Source organism: Pteropus alecto, unplaced genomic scaffold, assembly GCF_000325575.1.
Source record: "Pteropus alecto unplaced genomic scaffold, ASM32557v1 scaffold112, whole genome shotgun sequence".
Taxonomy (NCBI): domain Eukaryota; kingdom Metazoa; phylum Chordata; class Mammalia; order Chiroptera; family Pteropodidae; genus Pteropus; species Pteropus alecto.
Window position 1 is genome coordinate 893,527 of NW_006433133.1, and position 20,574 is coordinate 914,100.

General features: G+C 34.8%; 1 pseudogene; it reads right to left on the reverse strand.

The window, feature by feature from the left end:
* Window positions 1-13,080: 13,080 nt before the first annotated feature.
* On the reverse strand, window positions 13,081-13,199 carry LOC112476780 (annotated as a pseudogene).
* Window positions 13,200-20,574: the final 7,375 nt, after the last annotated feature.

Below are 20,574 nucleotides of genomic sequence, written 5' to 3' on the forward strand. Positions count from 1 at the left end.
TGATGGGAATTGCATTCAATCTGCCGACTGCTTTAGGTAATAAAGCTATTTTAACTATGTTGATTCTTCCAATCCAAGAACATGGGTTATTTATTTTATTTTATTTTTTTTATTTCTTTGTGTCTTCTTCAATTTTTTTTTAAGGGCTTATGGTTTTCAGTGTATAGGTCCTTTACATGCTTCTTTAGTCTTATTTCTAGGTATTTTATTCTTTTTGTTGCAATTGCAAAAAGAATTCTTTTCATTTCTTTTTCTGAAATTGATTGTTAGAGTACAGAAACGTGACAGATTATTGTACATTGATTTTGTATGCTAAAACTTTCCTGTATTTGCTTATTATTTCTAATAGTTTCTAGTGAACTCTTCATGATTTTCTATATAGAAAATCCTGTCATCTGCAAAAAGTGACGGTTTGACTTCTTTATTACCAATTTGAATATCTTTTATTTCTTTCACTTGCCTAATTGCTCTACCTAGGACTACCAATACTATATTGAATAACAGTGGAGACAGTGGACAGCCTTTTCTTGTTCCTGATTTTAGAGGTAAGGTTTTTAGTTTTCACCATTCAGTATAATGGTGGCTGTGGGTTTCTCATATATGGCCTTTACTTTGTTAACGTACTTTCTTTCTATACTGATTTTTTTAAGTGTTTTGATCATAAAAGGATGTTGTATCTTGTCAAATGCTTTTTCTGCATCTACTGATGTGATCATATGATTTTTATTTTTTATTTTGTTTATGTGGTATATCACATTAATCGATTTGCCTATGTTAAACCATCCCCATGCTCCTGGAATGAATCTTACTTGATCATGGTGTATAATATTTTAAAGTGTCGTTCTTTTAGATTTACTAGTATTTTATTTAGGATTTTTGCATCTGTGTTAATGAGAAAAAAGAAAAAAATTTCTTTTTTGTGTGTGTTCAACAGGTTTTGGTATCAGAGTGATGTTGCCTTCATAAAATGAGTTATGAAGTATTGCTACTTTTTTAACTTTTTGGAAAAGTTTGAGAAGAATAGGTATTAAATTTTCTTTGAATGTTTGTTAGAATTCACTGATGAAACCATCTGGTCCTGGACTTTTACTTTTTGGTAGGTTTTGATGATAGTTTTAATTTCCATACTGCTTATCAGTCTATATATATTTTCCAGTTCTTCTTGATTCAGTGTAGGAAGATTGTATTTTTCTAAGTACTGGTCCATTTCTTCTAGGTTATTAAATTTGGTATTATATACTTTTTCATAGTATTCTTGCAAGATCTTTTGTATTTTTGTGGTGTCTGTCATTTCCCCTCTTTCCTCCTTGATTTCGTTTATTTGTGTCCTTTTTTATTTTTTTAGTGATTCTAGCCATGTATTTGTCAATTTTATTAACCTTCTCAAAGAACCAGCTCTTTGTTGCATTTATTCTTTTTTGACTTTTTATTCTCAATATCATTTAATTTGATTATTTCTTTCTGCTGATTTTGGGCTTCATTTGTTCTTATTTTCTAGTTTTTTAAGATGTAATATTAAGTTGTTTATTTGGGATTGTTCTTGTTTCTTGATATAGGCTTGTAACGGTATGAACTTTCCTCTTATTCTCACTTTTCTGTCTCCTAAAAGTTTTGATATGTTGTACTTTCATCTCATTTGTTTCTATTTATCTCTTGATCTCTCCTTTTATTCTATCACCTATTCATTCTTCAGTACCATGTTATTTAATTTCCACATATTTATAGTTCTTCCTGTTTTCTTTTTACATTTGACCTCCAGTTTGAAAGCATTATGGTCAGAGAATATGCTTGGTATGACTTCAGTCTATAAGTTTGTTGAGGCTCGTTTTGTGTCTCATTATATGGTGTATCCTCCAGAATGTTCCATGTGCACTAAAGAAGAATGAATTATGTGGTGTTTTGGGATGAAAGGCCTTTTAAATATTAAATATGTCCAGCTGATTTAATGTGTCATTTAAGGTTGATATTTCCTTACTGATTTTCTGTATGAATGATCTATCCATATTTGACATGTGGCTTTTAGGTTCTCTAGTATAGTTTTGTTTTTTGTTGTTTCTCCCTTTAGTTTTGTTAGTAGTCACTTCATTATTTTGGTGCTCCCTGATTGGGAGCATAGATATTAATAAGTGTTAGGTCTTCTTGATGTATGGTCTCTTTATGATTATGAAGTGTCCATCTTTATCTCTTGTTACCTTTCTTATCTTGAAGTTGATTTTGTCAGATATAAATATGGCAACACCCACTTTTCTCTGGATGCCGTTTGCTTGGAGTGTCATTTTCTACTCTTTCACTTTGAGTCTATAATTGTTTTTGCAGCTAAGATGCGTCTCTTGAAGGCACCATATGGTTGGGTTTTGTTTTTTGATCTACTCTTCTACTCTGTGCTTTTCTTATTGGTGAGTTCGGTCCATTTACATTTAGGGTGATTATTGAAAATATGAGGTTTTTCTATAGCCATTTTATCTTTTGTTTTCTGATAGCTCGGTATCTCCAATGTTTCTCTGTCTTTATGTTTCCGTTATTTTAATTTTGTGGTGTTTCATGGTTTTAGTTATGTGTCTCAGTTTTGTGTTTTTGGTGTGTGATTACCATTGTTTATATAAAGGATAGTTATATGCATACAGTTGTCCATTTTCTTCTGCATGCGCCTTATCTCTATTCTCCTTTGCAAATTCAGATCTTCCCTACCTCCCCTTTTCTGCTTTTGCTGTCTCTTATTATTTATATATATGTGGAATCGTCATTTCTTAGTTGCAATAGCTATTGTATTCTCTTTTTAAAGTGTTTGTTGGGGGGGGGCTTTATGTACTATTTAAGCTTATAACACTCTGTCTTAATAATAAAAGTTGTACTTTCTTGCTTCTGTCTGCCTGTTAGTCATCTTACTATAGTTATGCACATTTTTTGTTCTTTTGCTTCAAGTTGAATGACTTCCTTCAGTATTTCCTGTAATTTGGGCCTTGTGGTGGAAAATTCCCTCACCATTTTTATGTTTGTAAAGGTCTTTATTTCTCCTTCATATATAAAGAAGTTTTTTTTTTGTTTGTTTGTTTGTTTGTTTGTTTTTCTGGATATAGCATTCTTGACTGGTAATTTCTTTTTTTTTTCTCAATAGTTTGAATATTTGATTCCATTTTCTCTTTGCTTGTAAAGTTTGTGCTGAGAAGTCCGATGATAATCTAATGGGTTGTCCTTTATAAGTTACAGTTTTCTTCCTCCTGAATGCTTTGAGAATTCCTTGTCATTACTTATTTTTATAATTTTAATATAATGTGTCTTGAAGAAGGCCTTTTTGGGTTGAAATGATTGAGTATTCTGTTTGCTTCTTGGATTTGAAGATCTGCTTCTTTCTACAGGTTCAGGAAATTCTCATCAACTATTTGTTTAAATAGGCTCTCCGGTCCCCTCTCCCTCTCGTCTCCTATCTGAGATGAGAAGTACATTAATTGGAAGAAATAGAGTGGATAAAGGAGAGGATCAAATGACTTACATAGAAGATGGGGAAGCCAAGGACACTCGATTGGAATAGCAAGAAAAAAGAAGCCAAGACTATAACAACAATTTAAGGAATCTATAGGACACTATTAAAAGTAAAAGTAAAAATATCCATGTCATAGGGATACCAGAAAAAAAAAAAAGACTTTGAAGAGCTATTTGAAGAAATAATGATGAAAAACTTCCCTAACCTGGCAAAAGGAATAGACATAAAACCCCAGGAAGCTCAGAGAGTTCTCAAAACCAGGAACCCAAAGAGGCCCACACCAAGACACATCATAATTAAAATGCCAAAGATTAAATTCAAAGAGAGAATCTTAAAAGCAGCAAGAGAAAAGCAGTTAGTTACCTACAAGGGAGCACCCATAAGACTGGCAGCTGATTTCTGAAAATAAACTATGCAGAACTGAGAGACTTGGCACAAAATATTTGATGTGATGAAAACACAGGATCTACAACCAAGAATACTTTATCTGGCAAAGCTATCATTGAGGGTTGAAGGACAGATAAAGAGCTTCTCAGACAAAAATGGCCAAAGGGATTTACCATCACCAAGCCAGTATTACAGGAAATGTTGGAGGGACTTTTTTTTTTTTTAAGAAGAAAAAACATGTATCAAAAACAGGAATAAAAATGGTAATAACTACATTCCTATCAACGATATCTGAAATGGAAAAGAATTAAGTGCTCTGACCAAAAGATAAAGTGGCTGAATGGTTAAGAAAACAAGATCCTTACATATGTTGCCTACAAGAGACTCACTTCAGATTAAAAGACACACACAGATTAAATGGAAGAGGATGGGAAAAGACATTGCCCTGATGGACCTAGAGGATATTGCACTGAATGAAATCATTCGGATAGAGAAAGACAATTATCAAATTATTTCACATACATGTGTAATCTAAACAGCAAAATCAACAAAGACATAAGTCAAATAAAGTCATAGATATAGAGAATATTTTGAAGGATACTAGATGGGAGGAGGGTTGTGGGGATCAGCAAAGAGAAAGGCAAAGGGATGAAGAGTTACAAATGAATAGTTGCAGAATAGACATTGAGATGTAGAGTGTAGCATGGGGAAGATGGTTAATAATGTAATAAATATGTAAGGAGAAGAGAGGTACTAGATTTAGCGGGGTGATCATTTTACGAGTTATGTGGATCTCTGGTCGCTATGTTATACAACTGAAACTGGTATATTATTGTATGCCAACTCTAATTGAAAAAACTCATTGATTTGTACAACGAAAATACAAGCAACTAATTGCCTATTATATTTCAATAAAGATGGGGAAAAAAACAATTTTAGTCTGACATTGCTTTTGTAAGCACTGTTGATTTGGGCCTGCTTAAATAACTACTTTACATTCAATCATTCCTAAAAGAATGATCTATGAGAAAATAAAGGCAAAACAATCTGGCAAGTGGCATGCAAACATTGCTGCATGTTAGAATCCCCTGTATTTGTTGGCAATTAGATTCCTAAAGTACACCTTTGTGGTATTTTATGGTTGCATTTGGTGGTGTATAATCTTTCTTGGCAACCTAAGAAAGATTTCTATGTGCACTTAAAAAAATGTATATTCTGTTGCTTTGGGGTAAAAATGCTCTGAAAATATTAATGAAATGGAATAGGGTGCAGGGATACAAATTTTCTTTTTTCTTTTTCAATTGACTGCATAATAGTCTATCATAGGGCTATTTCTTTCCTCTTCTTTAAAGCTTTTCATTAAAATATAGCTAACAATTAATATTATATTAGTTTTAGATGCACACCATAGTTATTCAACATTTATATATCTAACAATGTGATCACCATGATACGTCCAGCAACTATCTGACATCGTACAACAGTATTGCAATATTATTTACTATATTCCCTATGCTGTACATTACATCCTCATGACTTATTTATTTTATAACTGGAGATTTGATCCTCTTATTCCCCATTATTATACCCCCTTTTAATTTATTTTTTCAATTACAGTCGACATTGAATATTATTTTATATTAGTTTCAGGTATATAGCATTGTGGTTAAACATTCATATAGTTTATGAAGAGTTCCCCTTGATTAATCTTGTACCCACCTGACACTATAAATGGTTATTACCATATTTGACTACATTCTCTATGCTTTACTTTCATCCCCATGACTATTTTAAACTACCAATTTGTACTTATTAATCCCCTCACCTCTTCAACCACTCCCCCAACCTCCTACATATCTGAAAAAATCAGCTTGTTACCTGCATCTTTGAGTCTGTTTCTGTTTTATTTGATCATTTATATTGTTCTTTAGATACATATAAGTGAGATCATGTAGTATTTGTCCTTCTCTGTCTGATGTTTTTCACTTAGCATAATACCTTGAAGGTCCATCCATGTTGTTGCAAATGGTAAAATTAAATTCTTTTTTATGATCGAGTAATATTTCCTTGTATATAAGTACCAACTCTTCTTTATCCAATCATTTATTGATGAGCACTTAGGTTGCTTCCATATTTTAGCTATTGTAAATAATGCTTTAGTGAATATAAGAGTACATATATCTTTTTGAATTAGTGTTTTGGAATGTTTTTGGTTAAATACCCAGAAATGGAATTTCTGGGTCATAAAGTAGTTCTATTTTTAATTTTTTGAAGAACCTCCATAATGTTATCCATAGTGGGTAAACCAATTTGAAATTTCACCAACAGTGCACAAGGGTTCTCTTTTCTCCACCTCCTCGCCAACACTTATTGTTTGTTAATTTATTGATGATGGCCATTCTGACAGGTAAGAGGTGGTATCTCATTGTGGTTTTAATCTGCAAATTCTCTAATGGTCAGTAACATTGAGCATCATTACATATATTTATTGGCCATCAATATGTCCTCTTTTGAGAAATGTCTATTTAGGTCCTCTACCCATTTTTGAATCAGTTTGTTCATTTTTTGTTTTTGAGTTGTATGAGTTCTTTCCATATTTTCGATTTTAGTCTTTTATTGGTGGCATTGTTTGCAAGTATCTTCTTCTATTGGGATAATTGCCTTCTTGCTTTGTTGACAGTTTCTTTTGCTGTGCAGAAGCTTTTTAGTTTGATATAGTCCCATTCATTTATTTTTGTTTTTACTTTCATTATTTTTTAATGTTAGGTTGCATGAGTACTTTATAAATTTTGGATATTAACCCCTTATCAAGATACCATTGGTGAATATCTTCTTCCATTCAGTAGGTTGTCTTTCCATTTTATTGATGGTTTCCTTTGCTGTGCAAAACCTTCTTAGTTTAATGTAGTTACATTTGTTTATTTTTTATTTTGTTTCCCTTGACTGAGGCAATATATCAGAAAAAATATTACTAGGAACAATGTCAAAGAGTTTACTGCCTATGTTTTCTTTTAGGAGTTTTATGGTTTGAAGTCTTCCATTTAGATCTTTAATCCATTTTGAGTTTATTCTTATATATGGTATAGAAGTTGGTCTAGTTTAATTTTTTTTTGTATATTTCTGTCCTTTTTTCCCCAACACCATTTATTGAAGAGGCTGTCTTTACCTCATTGAATATTTTTGTCTTGTTATAGATTAACTGACAATATACATGCAGGTTTATTTCTGGGCTCTCATTCTGTTCCATTTATCTCTGTATCTATTTTAATGCCATACATTGATATTTTGATTACTATAGCCTTGCAGCATAGTTTGATATCATGTAATGTGATATCTCCAACTATAGTTTTCTTTCTCAAGTTACTGTGGCTATTTGTTTTTGTTTTTGTTTTGTTTGTTTGTTTGTTTGTTTGTTTGTTTTTGTGGTTCTATATAAATTGTAGGATTAACTTTTCTAGTTCTTTGAAAAATGCCATTGATATTTTCACAGAGATTGCATTGAATCTATAGATTCAATGGGTAGTATGAACAATTTAAAAACGTTAATTCAGCTGATCTATGAGTACGGTATATGCTTTCATTTATTTGTATCTTCTTCAATTTCTTTCTTCAATGTCTTATAATTTTCTGAGTACGAGTCTTTTATCAGCTTTTCAAATTTATTCCTAGGTGTTTTATTTTTATTGTAAGTGAGATTGTTTTCTTAATTTCTCTTAATAATAATTCATTACTGGTGTGTAAAAACGCAACTGACATCTGAATATTAATATTTTATCCTGTTACTTTACTGAATTTATTTATCAGTTCTAACAAATTTTAGGTGAAATACTTAGGAGTTTCTATATATAGTATCATGTCATCTACAAATAATGATAGTTTTACTTCTTCCTTTCCAACCAGAAAGTCCTTTTACATCTTCTTCTTGTGTGATAGATGTGACTAGAACTTTCAAAACTATGTGGAATAAAAGTGGTTAAAGTGGACATTCTTGTCTTGTTCTTGGTCCTAAGGAAAATACTTTTAGCTTTTCCCATTGAATATAATGTTACCTGTGGGTTTGTCATATATGGCCTTTATCATATTGAGGTATGTTTCCTCTATTTCTACTTTGCTGAGAGTTTTTATCATAAATGAATACTAGATTTTGTCAAATGCTTTTTCTGCATCTATTGATATGATCATATGTTTTTTATCTTTTAATTTGTTAATGTGGTGTATCACATTAATTGATTCTTGGATATTAAACCAACCTTGCATCCCAGAAATAAACCCCATCCGATCATGGTGTATGATATTTTTCATGTATTGTTGAATTCAGTTTGCTAACATTTTGTTGAAGATTTATGAATCTATGTTTATCAAGGATATCAGCCTGTAAACTTTTTTGTAATGTCTTTCTCTGGTTTTGGAATCAGGCTAATGGTGGTCTTGTAAGATGACATCGGGAGCTTTCCTCCTTGAATTTTTTGAAATAGCTTGAGAGGTATAGGTGTTAATTTTTTTTGAATGGTTGGTAAAATTCACCTGTGAAGCCATCTGGTCCAGACCTTTTTTTTTGCTGGTAGTTTTTTGATCACTGATTCAATTTTGTTAGTATATATTTCATCTATTAAGATTTTCTGTTTCTTCTTGACAGTCTTTGAAGATTGCATTTTTCTAAAAATTTATCCATTTCTTCTAGATTGTCCAATATGTTGGCATATAATTAATTGTTCATAGTATTTTCTTGTAATCTTATTTCATTTCTGAGGCATCAGTTGTCATTTCTCCTCTTTCATTTCTGATATTACTTATTTGGGTCCTCTCTCTTTTTTCCTTGAAGAGTCTGGTTAAAGGTTTATCAATGTTGTTTTCTCTTTTCAAAGAACCAGCTCTTGGTTTTATTTATATTTTGTCTTTTATTTTAGACTCCATTTTATTTATTTCTGCTCTGGTCTTTATTATTTCTTCCTTCTACTCACATTGAACTTTGTTCATTGTTTTTTTCCTAGTTCTTTTAGGTTCAGGGTAAGATTGCTTATTTGAGATTTTTCTCGTTTCTTGAGGTAGGCCTGTCTTGCCATGAATTTCCCTCTTAGGAACTGCTTTCACTGTGTCTCACGCATTTTGGTTTGTTGTGTTTTCATTTTTATTTGTCTCAAGTATCTTTTGACTTCTTCCTTGATCTCACTGTTTACCCATTCATTGTTTAGTAGCATGTTATTTAGCCTCCATGTGTTTGTGTGTTTTTCAGTTTTTTCTTGCAATTAATTTCTAGTTTTATACCATTATAGTTGGAGAAGATGCCTGGTATTTCAATTTTCTTAAATTAATTGGGATTTGCTTTGTGGCCTATCGTTTGGCCTATTTTGGAAAATTTTTCATGTGCGCTTAAAAAAAAGGTATGTTCTGCTTTTGGGTGAAATGCTCTAAAAGTATTAATGAAATCTATCTGATTTAATGTGTCATTTAAGGTTGCTGTTGCTTTTCTGTCTGAAAGATCTATCCCTTGATGTCAGTGGAGTGTTAAAGTGTCCTGCTATGACTGTATTACTGTCACCTTCTTCCTTTTTGTTGGTTACTATTTGCTTTATATATTCATGTGCAGCTATGTTGTATAGGAATATGAATTTTCCTCAAGCCCCCAGGAGATTCACATGCTCCAATTTCAGAAGCACTGATTCATTCTCTGTTCCACCAAATTTCTCTTCATTTTTTAAAAACGTTCTTCACCTTTTGCAATGCCATAGCTTTGCAAAGGTATTCACTCATTCATTAGATGCCTTTCTTTCCACAATACTATATAGTAGAATTTCTATTTATCTTTCAAGATTCTGTTCACATGTGACTCCTACAGAGCCTTCAATCACTAAGTACTTTGTACATATCTGTGGACACTGGATTTCTTTTAAGGAGTAAGGTTGTGTCTTAGCCTTTATATGTCAAATATGAATCAAATATGAGAACTAAGGATAGGTGATGCTCAGAATTTAGCATGCTTAAAAATTATCTGGAGTATTCTTTTTAATGGAGATACCCAACACATCCCCTGCCTCCATGCCCAGTTCCCAGATTCTAATTCAATAAATATTAAGTTGGTCCTAGAAATTCACATTTTTATAAGCTCTCTAAATATTTCATGCCTTGATAAATTTTGAATACCGAGAAGACAACTAACATATAGGTAACCAAAATATATGACCAAAGAACTACTTATAGTAATCTCGTTCACTCTTTAATATGTCAAAAAAATTTCATACATTCTAATATATTTTAGATACTATCCTATGACAATATTTAGGTCCATCTAAAAAGTAATTAGAGACAATGTAGGGTCAGAGTGTTTACAAATGATGGAGCTAGGGCTCATGAAGCATCTTGGAAAAATTTCAAATGGAATTTTCTCTGTAGAGAAGATGTCAATAGTAAAAGTCAACAGTTAATTAGTTTCAAATGTAAAAAAATAATCCTTATTTTCATTTTAGATTTTCTAGTAAATGTATTTCAATAGCTGGAATTTTAAATTGTTTAATAAATAATTACAGAGTTCTGTTCAAGATGGTGGAAAAAGTAAACACTGTGCTCACTTCCTCTCACAATCACATCAAAATTACAACTAAACTACAGAATAGCCATCATTGGGAGTTGCCTGAAGAGTAGCTGAACAGAAGTCTTTCAACAGGGGACACCTTGAGACTGGGAGAAGGGGCAGAGATGCAAAACAAGCTAATCCCACACCTGTGTGTGGTGCTTGAGAATTTGGAAAAATATTGTGGCTGCAGTGGTCCCCCAAAGAAGAGTGAGGGGTCCTGGCCCCACATGAGCTCCTAAGCTCAGGGTTCCAGTGTCAGAAAGAGAAATCTCCACAACCTCTAACTGTGAAAACCAGCAGAGATTATGGCTGAATTAGACAGAGGGCTGAAGGAGTTGCAGACTTTCCTCATAAGGGCGCATGCACAGATGTAGTTGGAGATGGAATCACTCTCAGCTCCAGCAATGGGGAAACAGCTTGAAAGGCACTGGGAACATATGGGGAAGAAATGAATTGTATAGTTTCAGGTCAAAGGCTAGAGGAGTGGCTTTCTCTCAGACAGAAGTGCTGGAAGAATCCACTGTACTTTAACTGAGCCCTCCCCAGCCCCACTTGCAGACCCAGGCAAGTGCTATATCTGAATCTCCATCAAACTGGTTAAAAGTGATTGCCCTGCCTAGGTATGTTCCTGAGACCCAATCCCTCCTAACGTGCAAGCCCACTCAAACCACTTCCAGTGGATTATCCATTCAAACGGTCTATCTTGGCCCATGCTGTGAACTTTCCTAAAATTTCTCAAAGGTTCACAAAACCTAAACAAGCAGCATCTGGCTTTGGCATGCCCTGTAATTCTTGCAGAGCATCCAAAAGCCAAGCACTAGCTGGAGCTGGCCTTGATTTCCAGCTTGGCCACCTGAGGCACCCATAAGTCCAGCATGGGTGGTGGCCATCTGTGTGTTCCTTTGTGGCTCATGCCAAGTGGCCCCTGGCTGGGAACAAGCTGCAACTGAACTTGGCCTGTGGCAGAGCACCTCCCAGGAGACTCTGGCCTGCACACTTGATGGCCACCTTCAATCTGAGCCAGAGCACCACTGGGTCACACCTGAGAATGTCACATGTAAAGGGTAGATGGGGCAGGCATCAGAGTTTTACTAAAGTGAATCTTCTTCTGTAGGGTCAACCCCTGCACAACAGCTCCTCCATTGGTCAAGGCCAATCATCACAACCAGTTAGCTCAGTGGTAATCCCTTCCATTGAAAAGCAAATAGTAATGAAGGATCAACAACAAAAGGACACACATAATCTATATAAGGGATATACTTGGAGTTCAGGAAACCAGGGAAGACTGCCACTGGGTCCCACAGAACCTTACCATATTATACCATTATACATTTACTAAGATTGGGAGATATAGCAGCCCCATCTAATACATAGAAAGAAACACGAGTCAATGGCTAAAATTGGGAGACAAAAACATATCCCAAATGAAAGAATAGAACAAAGCTCCAGAAAAAAGAACTAAAAAAAAAAAAAAAATGGAGAGGGGAGATGTAAAAATGGTGTAGATGATAGAGGCTTTATTCATCCTTCTTGTGATCACATCAAAGTTGGGATAGTAACATGGAGCAAACAACAAGCAAAGTCACCTGGGATCTAGATGAACAAGAAGCACTACAACTAGGGAGAGAAGTAATTGATCAATCTGTGATAGTAGAAGGCAGGAGGGGGTGAAGATGGGAAGATGCCCAGTCCCAAGTGGCTGACTGGGACAGAGGCTACAGCAGCTGCAGATGCCTCTTAACGGGGCTGTGTCAGCAACTGGACTTTCACGGTGACAGATTTGTTCGCTCTGAGCACCAGCACAGGGTCAGCTGCTCGGATGGGCACCAGGGACTTACAGGAGGACACTGAGTTGTCAGAGTGAGGGCCGGAGGTAAGGCTTTCTCCCAGGCAGAAGGGCTGGTGGTATCCATTATTCTTTTGTTGAACCCTCTTCCCTCCCAGTGGGAGGACTCAGCGCCGCCATAGCTGAGACATCATGGAACTGGATAACAGAGGTCACTCCACCCAGAGGATTCCCTGAAACTCCATCTCTCCCAACTTGCGGCCCCATCTAAGCCACATTCAGCTGTATCCTTGGTGAGTCTGGTGCTCCTTACTGAGCCAACCCCAAGACCCACACTGGTTGCAGTTGGCCTCGGTTTCTGGTGTGGCCTCTTGAATCAAATATAAGCACAGCATCTGTGGATTGCTTGCTGAATTATGACAGTTGGCCCTGGAGGGGCACCGACTGGGACTAAATATAGTCTGCAGCTGAACCTCTCTCAGGAGTATGCTGTTGGACACTTACTACAGAGATCCACACTTATAAGACCGGGAGACATAGGAGCTTTGCTAAATACATAGAAACAGACACAGAAAGGCAGCCAAAATGGAAAGACAAAAAAGCAGAAACCATATGAGAAGACAGAACAGAGATCCAGGAATAATGGAGTCAAGCAATGTAACAGATGTAGAGTTCAAAACACTGGTTATAAAGATGCTCAATGAATTTAGGGGAAGTGTTTTTGAACTCAGTGGAATTTTTTAATTTTTTAATTTCTTTTTCTTTTTATTTTTTCAGGCGAGGCAACCCTTGGTTGACCTCACAGATTGCAAGGAACTTGTCAGCTTACAATCCCTTATTTTTAAAAATTTTTTATGCCTACAGCACCTGGTCTTCCTAGGTGGTCTCCCATCCAAGTACTAACCAGGCCCCACCCCACTTAGCTTCTGAGATCAGATGGGATTGGGCCTGTTCATGGTAGCATGGCCATAGACTCAGTGAGAATTTTAACAAAGAGATAAAAACATAAAAATTGAAATGGAAATTATAAAAATGAACCAGTCAAAAATGAATAACACATTATCTGAGAAGAAGTGTATGTTAGAAGGAATCAACAGATTGGATAAAGAAGAGGATCAAACCGCTAATATAGAGGATGGGGTAACCAAGGACACTCAGTCAGAACAGCAAGGAATAAGAAGCCAGCACTACAATAATAAAGAGCCTATGAGACAAAATTAAATGTAAAAACATCTGGGTCATACTGGTACATGAATGGGAACAAGAAGTTGAAGAGCTGTTTAAAGAAATAATGATGGAAAACTTCCCACACCTGGTGAAAGAAATAGACATACAAGCCCAGAAAGCTCAGAGAGTCCTCAAAAAGAAAGATGAACCCAAAGAGACCCACCCCAAGACACATTATTATTAAAACGCCAAAGATTAAATACAAAGAGAGAATCTTAAAAGGAGGAGGAGAAAAGCAGTCAGTTATCTACAAGGGAGCTCCCATAAGACTGTCAGATGATAAAAGAGTAGCCAGAAATGGGAGAAAATCTTTGCCCAGAGAATATCTAATAAAAGGCTTTCATTCAGAGTTTATTAAAAAAATAGAAACGATAAGAAAATTAAGTACCCAATAAAAAGTGGACAAAATATGTTATCAGATACTTTTCCAAAGATATACAGTTGGCCAATAAACACATAAAATATGCCCAACATCATCAGTCATTAAGAAATGCAAATATGATCACAATGTGATACCATTACACATCTATTAAAATGGCTAAAAAGTCTGATTATATCAAATATTGGTGAGGATGTGAATAAACTGGAACTTCCACATATTTCATGTGAGAAAATAAAATGGCAAAATCACTTTGGAAAACAGTTTGGTGGTTTCTTAAAAAACTAAATATGCATCTATCATGATCCAGCCATTCCACTCCAAAGCTTTCACCCAAAGGAAAGGAAAGAATATGATTACATATAGACTTGTACACAAATGTTTACAGGAGTTTTATTTGTAATAGTTCCAAAGTGGAAACAACCTAACAGCCCCTCAAAAGATAAATTAATAAAAATAAAAAATCATGGTAGAGTCACAAATACTGCTCATAAAATGAATGAACCGTTGATACTATAATATGAATATATAGTATATATATATTTATACTATAATATATTATTCATATCATAATGGGGATTAATCTCAAAATAATTTTGATAAATGCAAACAGGCAGAAAACTAAGAGTGCATAGTTTATGATTCCATTTATATAAATTTCTAATCTATAGTGACAGAAGGAAAGTTGGTGGTTTGCCGCATCCAGCGAGTGGTAAATTCCACATTGTCCAGTGCAGCTCTAGAAAATATACCTGAGTAGTAATGGTGGAAGATAAAGAAAAGAAAGAAGACAGAAAGCTGGGATCTGGAGGTCCACTGCCCATTGATGGTGGACAATGGTGCAGTTTTATTCTTGCAAGGTGCTTTTATACAAGAACATACTAATTGGCATTAGAAGTTTCATAGCAACACTGTTTCTTCTACTTTTCTGAAGCCACATCTTCTCATGACTTTTAGCTTATTTATCTGCTTGTGGCTACATCTGTACCATCTAGTTCTCAGGAGCACTATCTTGTTTTTAGGAGGGATTTGGCAAGGCAAGGCAACCCTTGGTTGTCCTCGCAGGCTGCAAGGACCTTGTCAGCTTACAATCCTCTCTCCACAGTGGTTACTTGAGGCAGGAGAGAGAAAAGGCTCATTATTGCTATAAGAAGAGTGTTAGGAGTGATGGCTATGCTCACTGTCTTGCTTGTGTTATTGGTTTCATGAGTATATAGAAATCAGAACTTATCAAATTGTACACAAAATTTTCAGCCTATATTTTATTATTTATATACCAGTAAAACTTTTAAAAAACATCAGACCTTTTCTTCAAATAAACTCTTACTTTAAAGCCCAATAAATAGTACAGAAAGCAGGGCAGGGGCCTCCTACCATTTTATTTCTGAGGAGATCCATGAAACTCTCATGTGAAAACCTCTGATACAGAACATCTGACTTCCAGAAATGTATTTGGATGCATAGATAGATATGATATGATATTTTACTTTAATTCAAAGCCTTTTGTTTGAACTCTTGGGTTACCAGTAGTCATAGGTACAATTGCAGTTATTATTGTATTACATGTAAAAGACTTCCAACTGAGAGGCTACAAAATAGCACTTTCGCCACCAGAGTTCTTCCTGAAAATATCTATTACTTCAATTATTATTAAAAGTCAGAATCTTTTTTGGAAATCTGACACTTTGAAAGTAACACTCTGAGAAAATACATCTGATAAATTTCTTTCTCTGGCTAGTTAACAAGCTAGCAAGTAATGCTGTTAGTTGCTGTCTTAGTCAGTGGTATTTTTCTGTTTCTCCTCTCATATTAGGTATCAGCTGTTAGAAGAAAAAAATGAATAAACTATAGATGATTCTTAAAGTTTCAAAATATATTGATATTGACTTCTCATCAAAAAGTTTGCTTGCCAGAAGGAATTGCCAGGAAATATTCAAAGTGATGAAAAAAAAGGACCTTAACCAATACTACTCTATCCAGCAAAGCCATCATTTAGAATCAAAGGATAAATAAAGAGCTTCTCAGACAAGCAAAAGCTAAAGGAATTCATCGACATCTAACCAGTATTACAGGAAATGTTAAAAAAAAATTCTTTAAGAAGAAGAAAAAAGAAAAGAAAGATTTAAAATATGAATAATAAAATGGCAATAACTGTATATCTAGCAACAATTACTTTCAGTGTAAATGGATTAAATGATCCAATCAAAAGATACAAGGTGGCTCGGTTAAGAAAATAAGACCTGTATATATGCTGCCTACAGAAGATCAAAGAACACAGAGACTGAAAGTAAAGAGATGAAAAAGGATATTTCATTAAAATAAAAATAGAGAAAAAGCTGGAGTAGCAATACTTGTACTAGGCAAAATAAACTTTAAACAAAAGCTATAACAACAGTCAAAGAATGACCCAACAATCCCAATTCTGGGTATTTATCCTACAAAATCCAAAACACTACTTTGAAGGGACATGCACATTTATATATTCATTGCAGCATTATTTACAATAGTGAAGATTTGAAAGCGGCCTAATGTCTATCAATAGACAAATGGATAAAGAAGAAGTGGTACATATATACAATGGAATATTTACTCACTCATAAAAAAGAATGAAATCTTGCCATCTGCAACAACATAGATGGACCTAGAGGGTATTATATTGAATGAAATAAGTCAGACAGAGAAAGGCAAATCTGATATGATTTCACACATATGTGGAATCTAAAGAACAAAATGAACAAAACAGAAACAAACTCATGATACAGAGAACATTTTGAGGTTTACCGATTAGGAGGCTGGTTGAGAGAATGGGTGAAAAAGGGAATGGGATGAAGAAATACAAATTGGTAGTTACAAAATAGTCATGAGATATAAAGTATAGTATAGGGAATATGGTTAAAAATAGTGTAATAACTATGTATGGTGTCAGTTGGGCACTAGATTTATTGGGGGTGATCACTTCCTAAGTTGTAGAAATATCTAATAACTATGTTTTACACATGAAACTAATATAATATTGTATGTGATGTGTAATTTAAACGTAGAAATTATTTTAAAATAAACAAAAATGATGCAAAAAAGAATAATTGTGTTTTATTCTTTAGGGGTGGGAAAGAGGTGAGGAAGTTTGGATTAACATTAACCAAGGTAGGAAAGACAGATGTATAAAGCAGAATATCTATTTACTCTGAGAAATAAAACTATCAAGAACACTGGAATGTTTGTTTCCCCAAAACTAGGTAGTCTCTCTCAGTAGTCAAGACAAATTGTCAGATTGAACATTTTTAGGGTAGTATGACATCAAAGCAAGATTAGTGCCATAGAATACTCTCTTCCCTGGACAATACTTGGGTAGGCACTATCCATATCTGGCTCTCTGGGTTTCACCAGTTCTATAATTTCAGTTGACTCTTCTGTTCACCAACTCTATTTAAATAGAGCATCACACAGTTCATTAAGTTTTGAAACAAGATTAAATTCATTTGATTATGTTTTTATCTAAGTTAATTAAAATTACATTCCTACTTTTCTTCCTTGGGTCATTTTCATCAGTTTTTGGTGTCTTCAACTTTTTAGATCACCCATTTACATATGATTCCTTATTTATTTTCCAAGGTTGGTATTCACATATTAGTAGATTTTACCATATTACACTTCGGAGGACTATTTATTCTATTTTTTTCTTACCTTTAGTTCTTGTGGGCCACCATACAGTCACCACTAATATCAAAAATAAAAAGTATATGGTGTCTCATAAATCTGTAATATCTATAGATTTCATCTGTATAATTTTAAGGATCTGGATTATTTTTATCAACTGGATGATTGATACCTTCAAAATCAGTTCATACTGAACACCTACTTGAATATATTATTAATTGATCAACATATATTGACAACACAGTGTGGACAATGCTAGCTATTAAGTTTTGAAAGTTACAAAGTACATTGATCATAAATGGTAATAGGAATTGATGAAAATCTTAATATATCATTATTTGTTATGGAGAACATTTTTGTATAGGACATATCTCTTTTGGACACTATTTAATAAAATACAGTTACTTAAATATCCAAGTGACTCATTCTAAGGAAGTCTTCTTTATATGAATAATTTCCAGCATATTCTCAGAAGACAGAATACCATGGTATCTTAATGTATTGTCATGATAATTATATCATGATTATCAAATGTCAAATATCAACATTCATGGTCAATTTTTATACACATTACTTTCTTGCAATTATTTCTAATATGTCTCTGAGAAGCCTTTCTTCTCTGTTAGTTTGTGTTTCAGAAAAGGTAAGCTAATTTTAGTATTATCCTTAAGAAATAAATTCCCAGAATGTCCATTTGAAGACAACTTAGAGTACTTGAATCCTTGATGATTTCTCTGTATAATAAGCACAAATCACCTTTACATCACTATCTATTAAGTAGCCATGCAATCTTTGCCTAAATACTTTCCATCATGAGAAACTTACTCTCTCATAAGGCAACCTATCCCACATATTAAATCATCAAATATTATACTTATGTTTGGCTAAAATTATACCTATTTCTAAACTTTACTATCAGTTCCAATTCTGTAGTCTAGATAAATTAAAAATAAAATTCAAAGAATTGTTTATGGCATAAAAATTAAGATGAAAAACTTTTAGAAAATGAATATATTAATTCCAAAACTCAATAAATAATATTTGCAGTCATCTAGTGTTTTGTATAACCAAAGCCACTAATGTCTTTAAAAAACCTGTGGCATTATATATATAGTAAATGAGTAACATAGGAAGAAGTTTGAAGATGAGGCTCCATCAAGGTGGCTGGAGAGACTGAAACTAGGTAAGACAATCATATAAATATAATATTCAAGAACTGTTAAACATCTTAGATACCATCTAATATCTAGCAATTTTATTTTATGGGTGAAGACACTCTGGGCCAGAGAAAACAAGTCACTTATCCAATGACTCTTCGTTAGCGTGTGACAGAGTTTGGACTTGACTTCAGGGCTGGAAAATTTCATATAAAGGAAATTTAGGTATAAGGAACATGCTTTATTGGAGAGTTTATAGGGTCATAAAATAATATGCATAGAATGATAATCTACCCAATTCAGGAAGAGAGCATAAGGTAGGTTGTGGCACCAAGTGAGAGTATTAGATAAAGAGACTTGGGGCAGATGTCCTTGATGCCCCCGAATAAAAATTTGTATTGATTGTAAATAATATTAGGAACCACTATAAAGGTAAGTCACTTTGTATGCTAGTGAAGTTAAATTGCTAATAGCTTAAAATCAAATGCTATAAGATATTTTATGTAAACTCATGGTAACCACAAAGAAAATAACTGTAGAAGTTACACAAAAGAAAAGAGAAAGGAATCAAAATCTATCAATCCAGAACAAAACAAAACACAACGAAACACAAAAACAGCAAGAGAGAAAAAAGGTACAAATGTATTGTAATATAGTCAAAAAACAGTTAAAAATAGCTACACTAAGTCCCTCCTTATCAATAATTAGTTTAAATGTAAATGGTCTAAATATCCCAATAAAAAGATACAGAATGGAAGTACAAATTGGGGGTGGGTGGTCAAGATGGAAGGCTAAGTAAAAGCGGAATTCACCTCCTCTCAGGACCAACTAAAATTACAATCAAATTATAAAATAATCAATGTGGAGAACTAATCTAGCTGATCATAACACATATATCTGAGGATATAAAGAAAAAGACACATCTGCAAAGGCCCCCTGAAGGAGAGGAGGGTCCTAGGCCCACACAGGGGCTTTCTAGCTCAGAGTTCCAGCAAAATCTAACTGTAAAAATCAGTGGGGATTCTGGATATCTGGGAGAAATGGAAGGAAACTAAAAACCCAGATGTCCCTGTAAAGAGCCTGCACACAGACTCACTTGCCTGCAGACACACACCCTGGGTGCTGATGGAGGGTTGGTGGCTTGGGAGGCACAAAAGACATACTGGGAAAGACAGAGTTGTGTGGTACCAGAGCAAGGGCTGAAGAGATAGCTGTCATTGTTCCTTTATTGGGCCCTCCCCTGGAGCAGTCTGCAGACCGGTGCCATAATGCCTGTATTGAACCCCACTCCCCCCGCATGGCCAGTTCTGAAGCTGCATTGGCCTGGTGAGATTGTCCACCCCACCGAACTCACAAATTGCCCGTGGTGGGTTTGTTTCTGGGAAGCTGCTCCCACCCTGCCCCTTCTCAGAGCCAAATATTCTGTTCAGGAAACAAACCTCAGCTTGTGTGGTGTGCACACAATGGGGAAGAAATTTGGTGCCAACCATTGCTGTCAGCACAAAGCTGCAGTATCTCTTGGGAAGATCATAGAGCTTTCTGGGCCTGACACAGACTGTACCTGGCCTTGTAGTGATCTGTGACTTTTTCGGGAGCCTACACGCTTAGAACTGGCAGCAAATCTGATGCTGTATCGGCCTGATGGTCCTGTGTCTCCCTGAGATCTTGCCCCACCCAACCCACAAATTGCCCATAGCAGGCCCAAAGATGGGCAACTGCCCACACCCTGCCTCTTCCCGGGACCATACATTCCATTCAGGCAACAAAACTCTGCTCATGTAACCTGTGCAAGGCCCATGCATCTCAGAAAAGACATTTGGTGATGGGCCACAAGCCCTGCCCCAAGCTACAGCAATTCTTAAACAGATCTTGGATGTTTGCAGGTCTGAGGCGAGCAGTGGCTGAACTTTCTGAGATCCGAGACTTTTA